The sequence below is a fragment of the Acipenser ruthenus genome, chromosome 2 (genome assembly GCF_902713425.1).
Source record: "Acipenser ruthenus chromosome 2, fAciRut3.2 maternal haplotype, whole genome shotgun sequence".
Taxonomy (NCBI): Eukaryota; Metazoa; Chordata; class Actinopteri; order Acipenseriformes; family Acipenseridae; genus Acipenser; species Acipenser ruthenus.
This window is the reverse complement of record NC_081190.1, coordinates 90,100,505-90,120,267: the sequence shown is the minus strand read 5'-3', so window position 1 is coordinate 90,120,267 and position 19,763 is coordinate 90,100,505. Positions and strand designations below refer to the sequence as shown.

Below are 19,763 nucleotides of genomic sequence, written 5' to 3'. Positions count from 1 at the left end.
GGAGTCTGCAAAAGACCTGAGACTGGGACGGAGATTTGTCTTCCAACAAGACAATGATCCAAAACATAAAGCAAAATCTACAATGGAATGGTTCACAAATAAACATATCCAGGTGTTAGAATGGCCAAGTCAAAGTCCAGACCTGAATCCAATCGAGAATCTGTGGAAAGAACTGAAAACTGCTGTTCACAAATGCTCTCCATCCAACCTCACTGAGCTCGAGCTGTTTTGCAAGGAGGAATGGGCAAAAATTTCAGTCTCTCGATGTGCAAAACTGATAGAGACATACCCCAAGCGACTTACAGCTGTAATCGCAGCAAAAGGTGGCGCTACAAAGTATTAACTTAAGGGGGCTGAATAATTTTGCACGCCCAATTTTTCAGTTTTTTATTTGTTAAAAAAGTTTGAAATATCCAATAAATTTCGTTCCACTTCATGATTGTGTCCCACTTCTTGTTGATTCTTCACAAAAAATTACAGTTTCATATCTTTATGTTTGAAGCCTGAAATGTGGCAAAAGGTCGCAAAGTTCAAGGGGGCCGAATACTTTCGCAAGGCACTGTACATATATATATATATATATGTGTATATATATATATATACACACACATATATATATATATATGTGTGTATATATATATATATATATATATATATATATATATATATATATATATATATATATATATACACACACACACACACACACACCTTGAAGTGTTGTGACAGTTCAGCTACTACTGAGCAACTGGTGGTGGAATGTCTAACCTTTTAATAGACATCCCATCAACACCATGCCAAGCTGCAGCCAACGTCAAAGAGGCAGCTCACCACCTACTGAGACCAATACTAGTACCGCAAAAAAGAAGAGAGGGTATGGGGGGTTCTAAATTGATACGCCAGCAAGAGAGAGCTCATCTGGTGTGGTAATTGAAGGTGATCACATTAACTGGAGGGAGTCTGATCAGCTAATTAGCCACACTCGTATAGGGCTGTTAGAAGATGCTAAGTGCAACACTATGCTTCCTGACACTGCGTCAAAGGCAAATTACCCAGCAATAGCTCCCAGAAATGACTTGGTAATTAAGACAATGATGGTGAGAGTAACACAATTAACTTGCAAAATCCATTACCAATTAAAATTCATATTTTTAAACAAGCATTCTGCAACACAGCAAAGACATAAGAATTCAGAGATGAAAAGAATAAATCCCTTACAAATTACTTTCAAATATATACAACTATTCCATGTTATAATCATTTTACTGTTCCCAAAGATTTGTTTTTAATATGTTAAAAAATAAAATTGTAATAGATCTGTTAAGCTTACTTTTCCATTGTTGCTTACAAGGATCCACCACAAACAAAGTACACATTTTAATGTGCTATTTACTATGTCTTTTATAAGGGAGTCAATCTTTAAAAGTGATTTAAGTTAGTACGCTGTAAGTATTTTTTTTTTGGCTACAATTAATTCACATAGCACTAGACTAGTCTGTTTGTTCTGTGTCCATTTGAAATGCACTTAATGGGCACGAGATGGCACGGAAATTGACAGCAAAGTAATGTTAAAGCCAAGAGGAGCATTTGTCTTTTTGCTCAGGTAAACTCCAGATCGTACCAGACGTGCAATACCTTTAACTTTAAACCTCAGCAGGTCCCCAGCAAAACTTAAATCCCTAATTCCTTACATATAGAGAAGTGTATTTGTGGGTTTGGTTGCTGGCATTATAAACTCTAAATAGTATTTTCACCAAAGTATAATGTTAAAAAGGATTAGCCTCATTTGCATAAAGTTGAATTTGAACCACGTTAAGATGATATCATCCTATACAACAAGAATGTAATGCTTGTTGTGCCACGATGAGAGGAGGGGGCGCCCGAGGGAAAAAAAAAAAAAAAATGCCCCCCCCCCCATGATGGGCATAATGTATTACAATCATTTTTAATCAGCAAAACCCACATTCAAGTTAAACTGTGGGTATCACGTTTGCTTTTTAAACACCCGTGTGATAATATTGTAGTACCAACATAACATGCTGATGTTTTTCCATTAATTTAAAACAAGTTTATTTTTATTTTTTAAATAAAATATACCGGCAAATATTATGGCCAATCTGTTCCATACCATATAAAAAAATTAGGGGTGCATGGTCATATTATTATTATTAGGAAAGGTTTAAATGTTCTAAAAATAACAGCGATGTAATATAATTAGGGCTTCTGATTTTCGGTTTTAACCAATAAAACACCCAATACAAAAAAAAAATTAATCGGTGGATAGCCAATAAACACCGGGAAAACTGTGGAAATGGTTAATCTAGTCACGTTGACTTACCCTTTTCCCATTAAAAAAATAAATAAAATCTACTACAAAAATAATAATAAACACATTTCCCAGTGCTGCTGTCCCCCCTTTCTAATTTATCTATCATTGATTCGCTGTGAATACTTTAAACCTGCCCCAACTATTGTAACAGCACATTCCTACATTTCTATTGGAGACTCTGCTTGAGAAATTTAAAACGAGATTACCATCAGGATAGAGGCTTGTTAGTGGGATTTAAAGCTGTATTACAGTTAAAATACGGAGGATTTAAAAACAATTGTGGCGAAATGTACAAAAATGCCTACATACAAAAACCCCAGAAGAATGTGCCCGTTGCCATAGGGATTTCGTTGTGGAAGACAGCAAAGGAAAGAAGGCACAAGTGTGCAAGTACTGTCGAGTTACTACTGTACATATTTTTACACAAAAAAAAACAAACGTTCCAAGCATTTTGGAAAGTAACCGAAAACACTAATTTCAAACAGTATATCAAAAACGAAAGCCCAGAAAAAAAACGCTTGACTATGTAAAATAGCTAAAAAAAATTAACACCAAAAAATACAATTAATAAAACCCGAAAAACAGAAGCCCTAAATATAACATACAAGTGAACGAACGCCTACAGTAAAGTACCAAGTTGTATTAATTTACAGTGCAATGAGTCCAGGCTTGTTGAGTAAATGAATGAACTAACGATAAACCACCAAACAAGCAACCAAACTGAACATTCATGTCAAAATCTCGGCTAAATCGCTTAAATGTACAGTCTTGTTGATCAGAGATCATTATCACTGTCCGACTGTCCAGACAGTCTCAGAGATACAGATAAATAGAACACAAGAACTATGTGTTTTTATAAAACATTTATTATACCAGTGTATAAAAATGCAGTGATTGTTGGCAATGCTGGATTGCTGAAATCATTCGATATACAGCACACGCACAAACTGAAATTATATATCTTCCCAGATCCCACTGATTCTCCACCGGCCATCTTGACATGGTGATTCCTGTAGTTTTTGTTGCCGCTGCACCTGTGAAGGCGGCTAAGGGCTTTTTTTTTTTGCCATAATAAACCCCAAACTCACCCAAGCCAGTATCACGCTTCTTACTTTGTCGCTGTTTGTAGTTAGGTGATTTTATGTTTTTTTTGTTTGTTTGTTTTCCAGTCGTACGTGCATCACACTCTTTTCATCACTAGCGCCGCAATTCAGACGTGGCTAATCTACTCGCAGATCATGGGATTAAAAGAATCGGCGCAGGCGTGGTAGAAAACCCCGATAAATCGAGATGAGTATAACTGCAGTTTTAAAATACGTTATGGGGTTGTGGCTCGATAGGCGTGACATTTGAGACGAAAATAAAATCAACAGCAGCAGGCGATGTTCAAACCAACTCTATAAGAGAATGGTGATCAATGTGGTAAGTTTGAGTTTGTCCCATGTGTTGAATGGTGCACATTATTAATTTTAAAAAATAATGACCTTAAAGGACTAATTTAAAAAAACGTTTAATGTAAGGACAAACAATCCTATGTAAGTCCCGTAACTTTTTTTCTTTTTAATTCATGTGCTATTCTGTCCTGTCAAAAAAAACAAAACCGTCCCATCCCATCCCGTGATAAACAGAGATCAGCTATTATTTGGGGGTACAGGTATTTTCGTATTCATGTATAAAATTAGGGTTTATAGGGTTTTGCATTAAACACTACCGGTATACTACTAGTAATTTGTTTTTAGTTTTAGTTTTTTCAGAAAAAAATACAGTGCAAGCACAGGGTCTTTAAAGGCACAAAGTGCAATATAATGATGTAATATATAAATTCGGTAATATAACAACAACTGTTTAGAGTCTTGTGCGGCAGTTTCAGTTTCTAAATCGGTTAGCAACCCGGCTCAGAAAATATTTTAGTGTCAATGCCACAGTAAACTGTCAGTGAAATACAGTATTAAGAACCATTAATACATTAAAAAAAACTATGGTATTGAAGTAATATTTCGTATATCCATCATGTATTTTTTAAAAATCGTAGTATTATATATACCCCTTCAACGTAGCTCCGAAGCAGTGCCTCCAAAAAATATAGTAGCTTCTACGGCCAAATTGTAGCCTTTGACATCTCTTCATTATGATTTGCACATCCTTAATATACTGTACATATGTATATATAGAGAGATATGTTAAATACATGCCAGTAGCAATCCACAGGGTTTGGTTATTCTGCTAGTATCAATAATGAATGTATCAATATTGTTAACTAAAGGACTGACATAACTATACAAGTATGGGTCATATGAAATATTTTAAGTGTCAATCTATGTTAAATGTAAGGGTTTTTATTAACCATTCCTGTTGCCAATACGCTGATTCTCCGCGGACATACGGCTTGAATTGATACGGGAGACAATCCCTGTTTTCTCTTTCTACATCAGATCCATCACTATATAATTCACGTTCATAAGAGGTGTCTGAAACTGATACAATTAGGCTACTCTCACTTTCACTGTCGCTGTCATCGATACTGGCAGATGCAAGGAGCCTGAGGTCACAGTCTCCTGGCCCCACACCAGGACATGGAGATCGTCTCTGGGTATTTCCAGTAAAGGTATAAAAATAAAACCGGACCCCGACCCGACCCAATCCTAGCACGAGACCTTAATTGTTTTTCATACCCGACCCCAGTAATATCGCCATAATAAATAATACCAAACGTGCTACTGAAATACAGAAATCATATTTCGAGTCAAAACGCAAATTAAAAGATAAAAAAATAAAACATACTTTCAGCTAAGCATCCAGTTAGATGAACATTTTACTTGGTAGTCTCAGATACAGACATATAGCATAATGTTTGGATAAACCTAGCTAAAAAAAAACAGCAAAGTTAACGTTCAACATCACATTATATGTCGATGACTTGTCATTACATCACACCAGACTTTAAACTCAATGCCAGAGTTTTAACAACAACGTTTCCACTGGATGATGCCAAACCTGGTGAAAACAATGTCATTCACGGGATTAATGATGCTGGTCTCCCTCAAGTTCTCTCTTAGCTTCCTAAAATGGTCGAAGGTAATCAGCTGCAACACATCTCTTGGGCGATGTTTTCCAGCCTGTAGTTTTCTCCACGCTGTTTTTTTCGGTCTGTACAAAACCAAGTTATGTACGACTGACTTGGCCCTGCTGCAGGGCGAGCACGTCCTTTTTCAGTGTGCCGCTGCAGATGAATTTCCATCTTTTTGCTGTTTAAGTAAACGTTTGCAAGATTTGCACTGTACAAATCCACTTAAACTTTTACTATCGCGGAAAACAACAACGGCGAAATGTTTCCAAATAGAATATTTACCCTTTCCAGCGACAGAACTTTCCTAGTTCTAAGCCATAGGGGTAGTCTGTGCCCCAAGGTTCACATCTCTCGGTTTCAAATAATTATTTTAATTTCATGCGGCCAGGGGCACTTTCCTACTTCAGTGGTCTGCAATTGCAAACTTTGCCATAGCTTTGTTTTAATATGTTTTATTTTTATTGATTATTTTTTCTTTTCTATATTTTAATTTTCAATTAGTTAATTTTATTTATTATTACTATTGTATAATAACCCCACACAGCCATACGATGCCGGGCCGGATCCGGCTGCATAGCGGCACAGTCGGCTCGCAGTCGCAGCGGCAAGTAGCAGTTGGGCCAGTTCTGGCACGATGTCACTGACCATCGTATTTAGAAGGAGATAAAACTACAACACCGGCCCAGTGCTGGCCCAATGTCGGAAAAAATATTATTTTTTTATATGTACATACATTTACTAGGATTAGCTAAAAATAAAAATCAATCATATTTTTGTGTTCAGTATGTGAACCTGTAGTAACAGTGAATATTATAATAGTTTTATAATAATAAAACAATCAGATCTTTATCCCTTATAATTTTCTGTTATTGCATTAAGTGTTTATTTTATTATTTATTACTCAACACAATTTGCTGTTTTGTTACATTTGTGAAGTGTCTTTATTGGCGCTATATAAAAAATAAGAAATGAAGTAGAAAACTGACCTACATAAAAAAAAAATACCAGTAAGAAATGTACGAGTGTTCGATTTAAAAAATATTCACGCGCACAAGCAGATTGAGCGAGTTTAAAAACTGCTCGAGCTGAGTCACAGACGTTGGAGACAGTTGAACGAAGGGAAGAAAACATTAGATAAATTGATAAATTTGACAAATAATTGTATATAAATAATAAATAATTGTATATAGTGAGAGTTAGTTATAGTTATTTATTTTTTACTTCATTTGACAGCCCTTTTAACAAGGTAAGGTTATTTAATTTAATCGACTGTATAGCTAGGCTATATCACTTGAAAACTAAACGATAAGTGTAGCTATACATGCCAAGTACAAGTATTTATTTATTTATTTATTTATTTATTTATTTATTTATTTGTCAAGGGTGTCAGTGTAAGGGATTTTTCAACATCGACTTTATTATAAAAAAAAAAAAAAAAAAACCATACACGCTTATGGTATACTTTTCTATCACATTTATCATTTGACCTATATTATGTTTACTATAAGATAAAATACCGGCAGAAAAAAAGTTAGTTACCTTGAAAAAGATACTGCTATATGGTTCTCATATTATGAACCAATACCCATCGGGGACGAGGCAGAATCAAGCCCCCCAAATATGGGAATAGTTTCCTAATGGTGGATAGAGATTTTACTTACCTGCCTATATTTATATATTTTTGTAAATATTGCTTTTTTATTATTATTTTAATCAACATAATACATACCAAAAATGGTACATTTGGCAGATTTTTGTGTTTTGTGGTATCAGTTATATACGTATTTTCGAGGTTTTGAAAGGTCCCAGTGGTGTTGTGGCTCCATAAGCACCGCCCTGTAGTGTATGTGGCTAACAAATACCAGAACATAACCAAAACAGAGAACACTGACAAAAACAAACAGAGCACGTAATAAACACTAAAAGAAAATATATTACGAATAAATAAATACATTGTTGTGGTTGTTTATTTATGTAGGATAAGTATTGCATGTCATTACAACAACGTTTTCAGTTCTTAGCAGCAGTTACCCAGCAAACAGGTAACGTAACCGTAATGTTACTTGTAGGTTGTCTTTTGGTTAGGTTATTACAGAACGTTCTGCAAACCTTCGGCCAACGTTATTAGTATATTCACCTTGCCAACAGAAATGTGTTTCATTGTCATTATAATGTTGATTTGCAATTAATTAGAGTTGAATGATGAAGAGTGAAAACGTAATCTTGGGGAAAAAAAAAAGTTAGCAGATAATTTTCTTCTAACGTTCCTGCAACATTACTAAAAACTGGTCTTGGATGCGAAAGGTTATTTTGAGTGACGTTTTTCAGATAATGCATAACACCAGCTTTTAGAAAACTGTGTGCTTTATAAATGCGGTGTATTTGTTGGATCGGCACAGCAGACAGTCACACGTCACAACAGCTGGATTGTACCATGATAGCGAACTCGGGAAAAGACGGTAACTTGGTTTATTATTCCAATACTGCTGGCCGTAGTCTACGCCAAAATAATACATCTGACAGCACTCTATCCCCAACAGGCTTTCTTGCTGGGGTTTTCAGACAGTTGTATTCACTCAGCAATTTGACTGCTCTGCCCCTGGCAGCTACAGTCCCCCCATATTTATCATTTTAAGCCAGCCCACCCGGCCAGCTAACCGTCTTTCGCGCTCTTTAGAGGCTATGACCCCCAAAAGAACACTGAAACCCAGCGCGACTATAACTATTTCAGGTCTAGGTCATACGAGAGATCAGTTGTGAGGTCTGGCAGCTCAGATACGCCAAGATCACCTTGCAGGCCAGATGAAAGGTCAAGATCAATTCGCAGATGGGATGAGAGGACCCCTACAAGGTCAAGTTGCAGGGGAAGACCCGTGCCGTTCTCTCATTGCAGTATGTTTTCATTTTATTACCTTATTTTATTCAAACAATAGCATTTTGATTTTAACAACCAATCCATATGCTTGTTTATTTACTACTTTTACTGTCTCTTACGTTTCTGTAACAGCAAACCCTTCCATCTCTACAGAGAATGCCACCAGAAGACTTCCGACTGAGTAAGTTGATCATTCATCTTTCTATCTTTAAAATCTTTGTTTAATTTAATTTCCAAATGCTCCAACTGTTTTCTGTAGTAATTGGTATTTTGTTTGGAACCAGAGATTTAAATTGTTTCTAGCAATTCTGTTGATTTTTGTACACCCAATTCTTATAGCTCATACGATTGTTGCATGATCTTGCAGTTAATTACATGGTCTTTGCTTTAAAAAAAAGTCTTGTTAGTTGTTTTAGTTAAATCAACAGATGCAATAAAATGTCTGCAAAAAGAAAGTTCATCACTGCAGAACATTACTGCATTGTATCTCTGAATTATCATCACCTAATTGCTATAAATGTCTGTTCTAATAGATTTTCAGAGGAGTGACCTCATGAAGCTTGACAGCATTCTTGAGAAGAAGCAGGAAGGCTTGGTCCTATTGCAGAGGGTGGTTTCTTCCCTTGGCAGCAGTGTGGAGGACATTGACAATGTGTTTCCTCGACCCTGGCAGACCATAGAAGAAATGGAAAATATGTGCACCCATCTGGATAAAGATGCTGACTTGAGGAAAAAAATGGTATGAAGTTTTCACTATTAGGACTAAACTTATATTAAGTGGGGATAATGATTGATTTTTGGTAGATTTAATGGTATGTGTAACATTGTACATAGTTGAAATCTGCAATATATATATATATATATATATATATATACACACAGTGCCTTGCAAAAGTATTCAGACCCCTGACCAATTCTCTCATATTACTGAATTACAAATGGTACATTGAAATTTCGTTCTGTTTGATTTTTTATTTTAAAACACTGAAACTCAAAATCAATTATTGTAAGGTGACATTGGTTTTATGTTGGGAAATATTTTTAAGAAAAATAAAAAACTGAAATATCTTGCTTGCATAAGTATTCAACCCCTGTGCTGTGGAAGCTCCCAGTTTGCACCGATGAAAGAAATTGCCCTAACAATGACACAATTACCTTACCATTGGCCTCCACCTGTGAACCATTAAAGTTGCTGTCACATTTTCTGGATAAAAACCCCACTGTTGAAGGATCATTGGTCAGGCTGTGAATCTGAAGGAAAATGAAGACCAAAGAGCATTCTGCAGAAGTTAGAGACAAAGTAATACAAATGCATAGATTAGGGAAAGGGTGCAAAATAATATCCAAGTGTTTGGATATTCCAGTGAGCACAGTTGGATTAATGATCAGGAAGTGGAAGCTGCATAACACCACCCAGGCACTGCCAAGAAAAGGCCGTCCCTCAAAACTCAGCGCTCAAACAAGAAGGAGACTTGTGAGAGAAGCCACAGAGAGGCCAACAATCACTGTGAAGGAGCTACAGAGTTCAGTGGCTGGGAGTGGAGTAATGGTGCACCAGTCAACCATATCAAGAGCTCTGCATAACACTGGCCTGTATGGGAGGGTGGCAAGAAAGAAGCCGTTACTCAAAAAGCACCATCTGAAAGCACATCTGGAGTTTGCCAGAAAGCATGAGTGACCCAGCTGCGATGTGGGAAAAGGTTTTGTGGTCACATGAGACCAAGATAGAGCTTTTTGGCCAAAACTCAAAGCATTATGTGTGGTGTAAACCTAACACTGCCCATGCCTCAAGACACACTATCCCTACAGTGAAGTATGGTGGTGGCAGCATCATGCTGTGGGGATGCGTCTCATCAGCAGGGACTGGGCATCTTGTTAAAATTGAAGGAAGAATGGATGGAGCAAAATACAGGGAAATACTGCAAGAGAACCTTCTTCAGTCCACTAAAAAACTGAAGCTTGGGGGAAATTCACCTTTCAGCAGGACCATGATCCCAAGCACAAGGCCAAAGCAACATTGGAGTGGCTCAAGAACAAAAAGGTGAATGTCCTACAGTGCCCAGTCAAAGTCCTGATCTCAATCCCATTGAGAATCTGTGGCACTATTTGAAAATTGCGGTCCACAAGCGTCGTCCAACTAAACTGAACAACCTGGAGCAAATCTGCCAGAGGATTGGTCCAAAATCTGTGTGCAAAGCTGGTACATACTTACCCCAAAAGACTTAAAGCTGTTATTGCAGTGAAAGGTGGCTCTACCAAATATTAATGTGTGGAGGTTGAATACTTATGCCAAGCAAGATATTTCAGTTTTTTATATTTCTTAAAAATATTTCCCAACATAAAACCAATGTCACCTTACAATAATTGATTTTGAGTTTCAGTGTTTTAAAATAAAATATCAAACAGAACGAAATTTCAATGTACCATTTGTAATTCATTAATATGAGAGAATTGGTCAGGGGTCTGAATACTTTTGCAAGGCACTGTGTGTATATATATATATATATATATATATATATATATATATATATATATATATATATATATATATATATATATATATATATGACATTTTCTGCTACCATTATCTAAATAGTTTGTAACTACATCAGCTTTTAATATGGACTATTCCTTAGATCCTGTACCTGAGTTCCATTGGAGGGACTGACCTGGGAGACACAGTGCCGAAAATGATACGCAAGCTGTTTACAAACAAGCTTATGTCGCGCTACAACATGAAGGCCAGAAATGGAAAGCTGAGGTTCCATTAAAGGTAACCAATGATTCTAAATCTGATGCTAAACACCTCTGGGTTACGTAAACTGAGGCAGAAGCGATTTTAAGGGGAATTCCATTTATTCTCCCCTTTAAACACATCTTAACAGGAAAGATAACAATTAAACCACTGCAGACACCGTGGAAATGTGTTAATTCCAAGACTACATCCCCTGCTTTCCCAATCTAAACGTTGTTTCAGTAGCAGTGACAATCAGAAACTTAACTCATCACAAGGAAGGCTGTCACCATTTCCCCTAAACGTGATTGATGCTAACCAGGCTGATTTGTGCATGGCTGTTCTGTGGCTGTAGGAACTGAATCTCCATATTTCAATATTGAGACAAAAATCGTTTATTCCACAGAATAAAATAATACATGTAAACAAATAGCAAATAAATGAACCTGTAACAATGTGCTGTGGAGTTGCTGTCTGATTCAGACTGTTGGAAGACGCTTTTCTTCTCACCCATCATAGTACTGAAATAATGTTAGACTGAAAAACAAGGGGACGGGAATGTAATCTTGCGATTAACGCATTTCCACAGCTTCTGCGTTGTTTTAATTGTTATCTCTCGTGTTAAGAGGTGTTTACAGGGGAGAATAAATGGAAATCCCTTTACATTCTCTTCTGCCTTCCCTTACGAGCTGCCTCTGATGGGTGGTGTAAACCAAGTTGTAGGGAAATTGATTACACAAGTGGTGGCCTTGGCATAATGGCTTCAAGCTGTTGTAACCTTTGTAAGGAGACTGATAATGTCTTAATTGTGGTAATTTAAGGATTTTTTTGTATTGCTTAATGGTAAATTATAGCAAAGCCAGTAAAGTGGTTGCAAAGTCTCACAGATGTGAAGCATGGCAATAGAGTGCATATTATTTTATTGTTTCGCGTAATGTTTAGTGACAGGACACTTCATAAGCCAAAGTAATACTAATTTTTTTGTAGAAACAACCAAATGGAACCACAAGGTGACCAGGACAGAGGTGGAGTTGAAAGTAGGGGAGACTGAAACTGGCACCACATCGAGAGAAACAAAATCACGTATGCAGCCATGACGCCTCCTTCACTTTCCTTCCATTTAGGTAACCAAGTAAGAGATTATGCCATATTTGGTCAAATGGGCCATAATACATTATGGACTGGATTTAATAGGAACGAGCTGTTCTCTATCAACAAGTGGACATGTACATCATGTACATTGAGAACTAATGTGTATCTGTATATTACTAAACAACTTAAGTGACTACAATTAAACTTGAATTAAATACATACTGTTTTTCCTTTTAGGAAAGGCTGAACAAGTCCAAGGAAAGGGCAGAAGATGAGGTGGCCAGCGGACTAATGATGAATTGATTTAAAATTATATATATATATATATATATATATATATATATGATCATAAATAAAGAACATGTTGATGAAAATGAATAGTTGTTGCTCCTTTTATTTGCTCAAATTTATTGTTCACAAAGGTTCTCAGAAGGTTATTAAATAACGTTAGGAAGTAACGTTCTATGAACAAATAGAGAACTTTCCATATTAACGTTTTCTAACGTTACTTGGTAACGTTCTTGTAACATTCTGACAACAGAAAATTGTTTGCTGGGTAGTTACGATTCTTTTTTTTATGTATATGGCTAAAAGTAAATAATTTAAAAATGTAAAATACAATGTGTTTAGTGAAGCATAAGTTACTATGTAAATGCTATTCAAATTTTTAAAGATGTATAATAAAGCACATAATAAAATGACTACCTATAATTGTTGGTGACTTTAAAACATAGGTAGTGGTGTTAAAATCTCAGCGCATCTTTTTTAAATTATTTTTTAGGTTTCTGTTGTTTATTATGACATATCAAGTTGGATATATCTGCTTTTATTTCTTAATATTATTTTTAAGTTGTTAATTTCTCTTTAAGTGAGTCTACTAGTACATTTGCAGTAGTTTAATTTCATTTAATAGCTATAATATGGTTAGGGCTAATTCATTTAAGCAACAGTATTTTTAAAAGTTAGCTGTGGACCAGTTCGAACCCCAGCTACCAGTGAAGGACTGCAATTTTAGGAATATAATTGTTAATTTTCCAAAACCGGGCCAAATGTGTATCGTATGGCTTCAAGCCGGTTGCCGCATTTGGGCAGTAAGTGGGCCAGTTGTACCATGCGTATGCCAGATTAGGGCCGAGAGTGGGCCAAATGTGCTTCATATGGCTCTAAGCCGCTTGCCGCATTTGGGCCAATACATACGGGCCAACATCGGCCCGAGGTGCAAAAAGACACCGGGCCAATACCGGCACCCGAACCTGGGCCAGTTTGGCAGCCGGAACTGGGCCAGTGTTGGGCCAAAATAGTTTGGTTGTCTGGGACATATCTCTGTTTTCATTATTATTTATTTTTGTCTGATCTAATAGCATTCAAGTGTGTCGGGGGATGGGTGGGTGATATGATGGGTGACTCATTTTTTTTTTTTTTTTGTTCAGTGTGATTGTTGACTGGATGTTGCCCATGTTAAAAAAAAAAAAAAAAAAAAAAAAAAAAATTGGAAAACATTTATTTTTTTTGGTTGCTTGGCTAATTAAATCTTAATTACTGTCCTGTTTTATTTGTTGTTTTGGTTTTCCTCTGTTAACATTTTTTATTCCTGTTGTCTTTGTTCAGTCACTTATTTCTTTGTGTTAAGAAGTTTTCAAAGTTTTTGTCAATGACCAGCGGTGCACAACTTCAATCCTCATTGGCTAGGGACCTACTCATTTGGGATGGTTGCGTTAAAGATACAAACAAGCCATTTACAGTGATTGTTTCATTGTAAAGTACAACCATACATATAATAGTCATAGTATTTTAAAATGTACTTTTAAATTCTTGAAGCACTACAGATAATTGGTTGTGTTTTTAACATTACATTTGTTTTATTTATTACTCAGGAAAATAAATAAGAAATGTAAGCAGAACTACATCCTTGCATCTTTATATTGTTTAAAACGCCGTCAGAAAGTATTTATCAAAATGTAATATTCATATGGAAAATCGAGTCATTATTCCTGACTTTTATTGTTTTATTAACCACTATCAAATGAAAGAGAAGTTATCTAACAAAAAATAAACAAAAATAAATATTCTTTGACAATTCTATGGGGGATATAGACTTTTGGTGATCTGCTGCCTTTTGCTACTAGATTTTAAATTAACAAATCCCTTGATAGCAGTTTCAGTGACGTGCTGTGATGATGAAGATTAAAAAATACTGTATGTTAAGTTTCATATCTATATATAGATAAACTGTTATTTTAAAAGGTCTGACTGTGACAGTTGTATGTGTGAGATGCTATACAAATGTATTGTGGTTTGTTCATTTTTTCTGCTATGTACTGTACAGTGCTTTGCGATACTTTTGTATAAAAAGCGCGATATAAATACAATCTCTCTCTCTCTCTCATATATATATATATATATATATATATATATATATTATAGATGTGTGTGTGTCAAATGTATCACCTAATCATGTCATCCATAACTATTAAACCATGCTTAATTTAGAAACACTAAAATAAACATAAAAACATTTATTGACAAACGCATGTTATGCATAACTATAAACATGGCTATGAATAACTATACTAAATGGTGCTCAGTTTAAAGAAACCTAATAAAAGAAACCTAATAAATGACAAGCGTTTCCACTAGAACTCTTTTACAGTGTCTTCAAATCACCTAACCTTAGCAAGACTAGATTGAACCTGTGTATTAGCCCATCACCTCAAAAACAATAACCCCCCTTTATAAAGCTGTAGTCAGGAGCCATAGTTACAAGACCATGGTATTTATGTGCCACCTTAGAATGAGTATAAAGGTGTTGTAAATCAAATCCTCCATATACGTTTAAACTGGGGCAACACAGTCACTTTTGCAGGAACAGTGGCTTGAAACCCAGTTCCGGGAGACCTAGTTTGAGGCAACTTTGCTGTATCAAACCCCAAGTCTCCCCTGGTGTGCCATGCAGTGGCCAGAAACCTAGCCTCCTGAAACCAAGTTCCAAGCCACAAAGTAGCTTCGTGTTTTCTCAGCCTGCAGGCTGGGGTATTGAGCAAAAGACTGTACTGCCAGAATACTACCAGTAGATGGTGCTATCACTCTGCTTTTCAGAGCTTGTACCATGCAAAGTTCTTTTCCTGTTCCGTTGAAATGTAGTAAATCAATTCATTCCATTAGTACACAGCAACCAAAACTGCTGCACTTGGCGTATGCTACCTCTGGCCTTAAGTCTGTACTAAATCAAAAACAATAGCTAGTCTGCAGCTAATGGGTATTTATCCAGGTTACCGAGCAAGACCAGTAAACCATTGGGCTTGAACTGCAACATAGCATGAAGTAATTTTGTACCAGTTTGCCGCAGCAGCTTTTCAATTGCAGCGTGTTCATGTAATATTTCCGTATTCCAAACTGAAGTAAAAAAATAAATACAAGCAAAACACCAGGAGAAATGGGGGATCAATGAACATTTTACCAGTGCTAATAAGAGGTAAGAATTGGAGGTAATTGATTTAAATACTGTCACAAAGACGGCCGGAGTGGGTGGCGTCAGACCAGAGCCAGGAAATAAAATGACAGAGAGGTGTGGTTTGGTGGAGCTGAGCGAATGGTTTCGCTCAGCATTTAATAAATAAACAGAACAGCAAAATAAAAAGGTTGTACAAACAAAAACACAGGGCACGGCACTTACGCCAAAATAAATATATAAACAAAACGGACTAAACAGTAAACAGACAAACGAACAGACAAACACGGTGAGTGAAAACACTTATTATTATTCTTCTATTATTCTCTTTATTCTCTTTATTCTCTTTACCTCCTCTCCACATCCGTTCTCCACTCACCGAACACACAACCCCAAGTGAGTGAAAACATGCTGTTTTTATGCAGTTGTACCGAGACTCGCCTGCTAATCAATCATTCAATTGGAGTCGCGGTACAGCTGCACGTGAATCAATAAAGTGCAATTCCCCGTGCTCACATATTACATTTTACTTGCACGTGTAGTGCTGTGCCATCCTCGTGCCTAAATACAAATATACATTTTAAACACTCGTGCTGCACACACCCATTTATATCCCGTGCAGCCATCGCTATACACCAACATTTACACACAACACGTAACTTATAACATATAAACACAGAAAATACACACAGGGGCGGGCACTTCGTCACAATACATATTAACCCATTAAAGTGCCATTATTCTCATTTGTGGCCAGGCTACTTTGTCATTTTTTGGAGCATTTTTAACTGGCATCTACCTGTTATTTAAATTTTCTGTTTAAGTATATTGTTATGATACTTACTCTAATTTTGTTAACCGCAAAAGTTAAGTCTAAATGTAACTGTTATTTCTGCAAATTTAGCCATTCAAATGCTTTTATCACAACTTAATATAAAATAAGAAACTGAAGCCTAAAAATGATTTCTAGTCAGATTTAGCAGCGGCCTGTGATGAAATATGTCTTTTAAGAATCGGAGTCATGCGCAGTCCTGTCCAACTGCAAACCCTCAAGAGAATGGCCCCATTAATCAAACCGTGACGTGCCTGGCAGACACTGTCTTGATATTTAAGCTGTTGGTGCTTCCAGTTCCCTGCATTTCGAAGAAGTGGTTAGGGGTAGGGGTGGTTAAATGTGTAATTCCATTTTTAAAAAATACATACAGTACTGTGCTTCTATGCTGTCTTTGCAAGTCTTAATTCCGGGAGTCTCACACTTCCTTGATCTTCTGGAAAGTAGAATTGACCACTTTCTTCAAATACCTTATTCCCTGCCATCACTTGGTACTGGTCGCTGATGTCAGTGTTATTAACTCATCAGCTTCCAGGAGGAGATTCACTACATGATGTTGATGCTTTACTAATGTATTCTGGCATTTCTTACCTGGATAATATCTGTATCATCCCCAGGGGTTAATTTGTAAACTGGATCTAATAATTAAGGAAGAGGGATAGCATTTCTGTTTCTAGACATAATGTATTGACCTTCATTTACAGTAGCTCCCGTATATGTTGCAAGTTCTCATCTGCTTCTTGGTTTCATGCCTCATTGTTGGTGTGGGTACTTTGCCGAGCCACGTTTTAATACAATCTTCAGGTTTATTCAAAATCAGTAGTTGTAAAAAAATAAGTCATTTTCTTACTCTAGATGTCCCATCATTACATCACACTTTTGTCCATCAATACATGGAACAAGAGAGCGTTTATTTTTCTATTGTACATGTTAGTAAATAGTTTTTTTTTTTTTTTTCCCAATAAGGTTCATCATTTGTAAACTGCATAATTCTCGCCTGTAAGACAAAAGGCTACAGGATCTGGGATCCATTCCGGTGTATCATGTGATCGTGCATCCCTTGTCAGTCACGTGATCAAGTACAAGCAGTCATTTGGTGGATAATGCTTAAAAGTCTTACACATTAATACAATAAAATATAAATCCTACTTATACAATATATTTAACATACGGGCAGGTGCTATGCTTTTCAGTCATTCGTGTTTTAAACCGTTGTTTGTTTTTTTGTTAATCAGTTACTAAAAAAAAATATGAACCTAACGGCCGTTTTGTCCTGATGATTGAAGAGAACGGTTCCCTTTACGTTGCATCACTTGCGCATGCCTGTTAAAGCCCACGGCGCTGAAGGGGTGCACTATCTCACAGGATGCACAAATTAACCCCTGGACATCTCTATTACTACATTACCTGCTCTAGTTTGAATGAACTGTTTTTCCCCCAGTAGCAGCCTTTCCATGTTCCCTCTGAAACAGTCCTTCATAGACCTGTGAAGAAATCTCAACACTTGACAATCCGTTTACTAAGCATGGGCTTATCAAACCTACTTCATTGCAACATAAACATAACAACAAAAGAGGTAATGTATTTAAAACACGCAGCACAGACTTCACATCAAACAAAAGCAGCTGGAGCGATCCCTAGTTTTGGAGGTAATTTAATTAGAAGATCGATTTCTTGTCCCTCTCCTTTCCCAATATATTTTACTTCTTAAAAACAGCTAATTTAAGATCTTCATAAGCTCCGTGTTAAGGATTGTGCCAGCAAAAAAAAAAAAAAAACTCTTTACGGGCAGTAAAAATAAATTACGTCTGCTTTCAATTTAACAATCCCTTTTCAATAATCTGCTCTGCTGGTTTTGATGCCAGAAGATCAGTGTAATGTAATGTAATGTTTGCTTTGATTTATTTCTGTTTTAAGGGCACTACAGGATGTAAATAATGATTTTTAGTAAGCACACCCTACACATGTTAACTCTAAAGCTCAGCAGCACTCTAAATTACTGAATAGAACCAATTGAACCTTAACCTGTTAATCCAGAGGTGGCCAACCCTGGTCCTGGAGAGCCGCAGGATCTTCTGGGTTTTGTTCCACCTGAGTTGTCAATTACTTAATTAAACAAATTATTTTCTTAATTGGTCAACACTGACTTTTTTTCCCAGGTGTTTTAATGACTTAAAGGCACCCAGAAAACCTGCTGGATTGTGGGTCTCAGGGACCAGGGTTGGCCACTCCTCTCTTAATCGGTTAATTACGGTATTTAATGATACAGTAGAACCTCAGAGTTATGAACATCAAACTTATATACTGACCGGTCTACCAAACACCCCACTTTCATCCGGAAGTATGCAATCAGTCAACAATGAGTGCAATGCAACCAGATAGGTGAGGCACATTTTAAAACAAGTACGGGCAATTTTACTAGGAACATTTTAGTTTTAAACAAAGCACAATTTTTTTTTATTATTATTTCAAGCCAAAGTAGGCTATGAATGAATGATTGTATTTTGTTTAAAATAAAATAAAAACAAGCACTATTTCCTGGATGTTTAAATCAGTGTTTAGCCTTTTTCCATTTTATAGTACCATTTTAAAGACTTTAGAACCATAACAATATGAGTATTGTATTACTGTCCTGTATCCTTGTATTATTGACCAGATTTAGGGTGTAGATAGCAGGTGTCCACATTTATTAAAAACAATTTCAGAGTTCCGAACAACCTCCATTCTCAAAGTGTTCGTAACTCTGAGGTTCGTACCTATAAAACCTGGACCTCGAGGAGCGGATTTGTGCACCCCTGCCCTAAACCTTAGCCTAAGTTTAACCTAGCCAACCAGTAAAACCCTAACATTCAAGTATAACCATTAACTCTGGTTGCGTCAAATATATGTGACCCCAAAACCAAAATCAAATAATTCTAAATCTGAATCCTAACAAAAAACAACTAAAGCCCCTTTCACACTGGTGCTCCCAACTGGGTCCCGACCCAGGTTCTGGTTTACTGGGTCACAATCCCGCGTAGTGTGAAAACACATACCTGGGTCGTACCCGGGTCAAAACATGTCGACCCACATCCTGAGGTGGGTCACTGCCGACCTGGGTCAACCCAGGTACGACCCAGGTATGTGTTTTCACACTACGCAGGATTATGACCCCGGTAAGCCAGAACCTGCGAGACAAAATGCATGATGGACGTTTGTAAGCAGACGAAATAACAAACAGCCACACCTGCATGAAGGTTTCACTCCCGCAAGGAACATTTCTGTTTATTCTGTTTGGCCATATTTCTGTTGATTGAGACACAACATTGCCACACCAGATTGCAGCAGGGATGAAGAAACATTTGCTCTAATCAACATTTGGGCAGACGATTCAATCCAGAGACGCT

The 19,763-nt window shown here is 36.7% G+C and overlaps 1 protein-coding gene across 7 annotated transcripts in view; it reads right to left on the bottom strand.

Moving 5' to 3' along the window:
• LOC117409384 (zinc finger protein 638-like) overlaps nt 1-3,608 on the bottom strand; it is a 52,703-nt gene extending 49,095 nt beyond the window's left edge. For 4 of the 7 annotated variants that reach the window (XM_034015354.3, XM_034015353.3, XM_034015358.3 and 1 more), the window contains exon 1: nt 3,418-3,607. The gene's annotated coding sequence lies outside the window, so the exon portion shown is untranslated. Of the gene's footprint in view, nt 1-3,417 lie in introns of all 7 variants that reach the window. The other 3 variants (XM_034015359.3, XM_034015355.3, XM_034015356.3) reach the window with 3 other exon arrangements.
• Between the last annotated feature and the right edge of the window lie 16,155 nt (nt 3,609-19,763).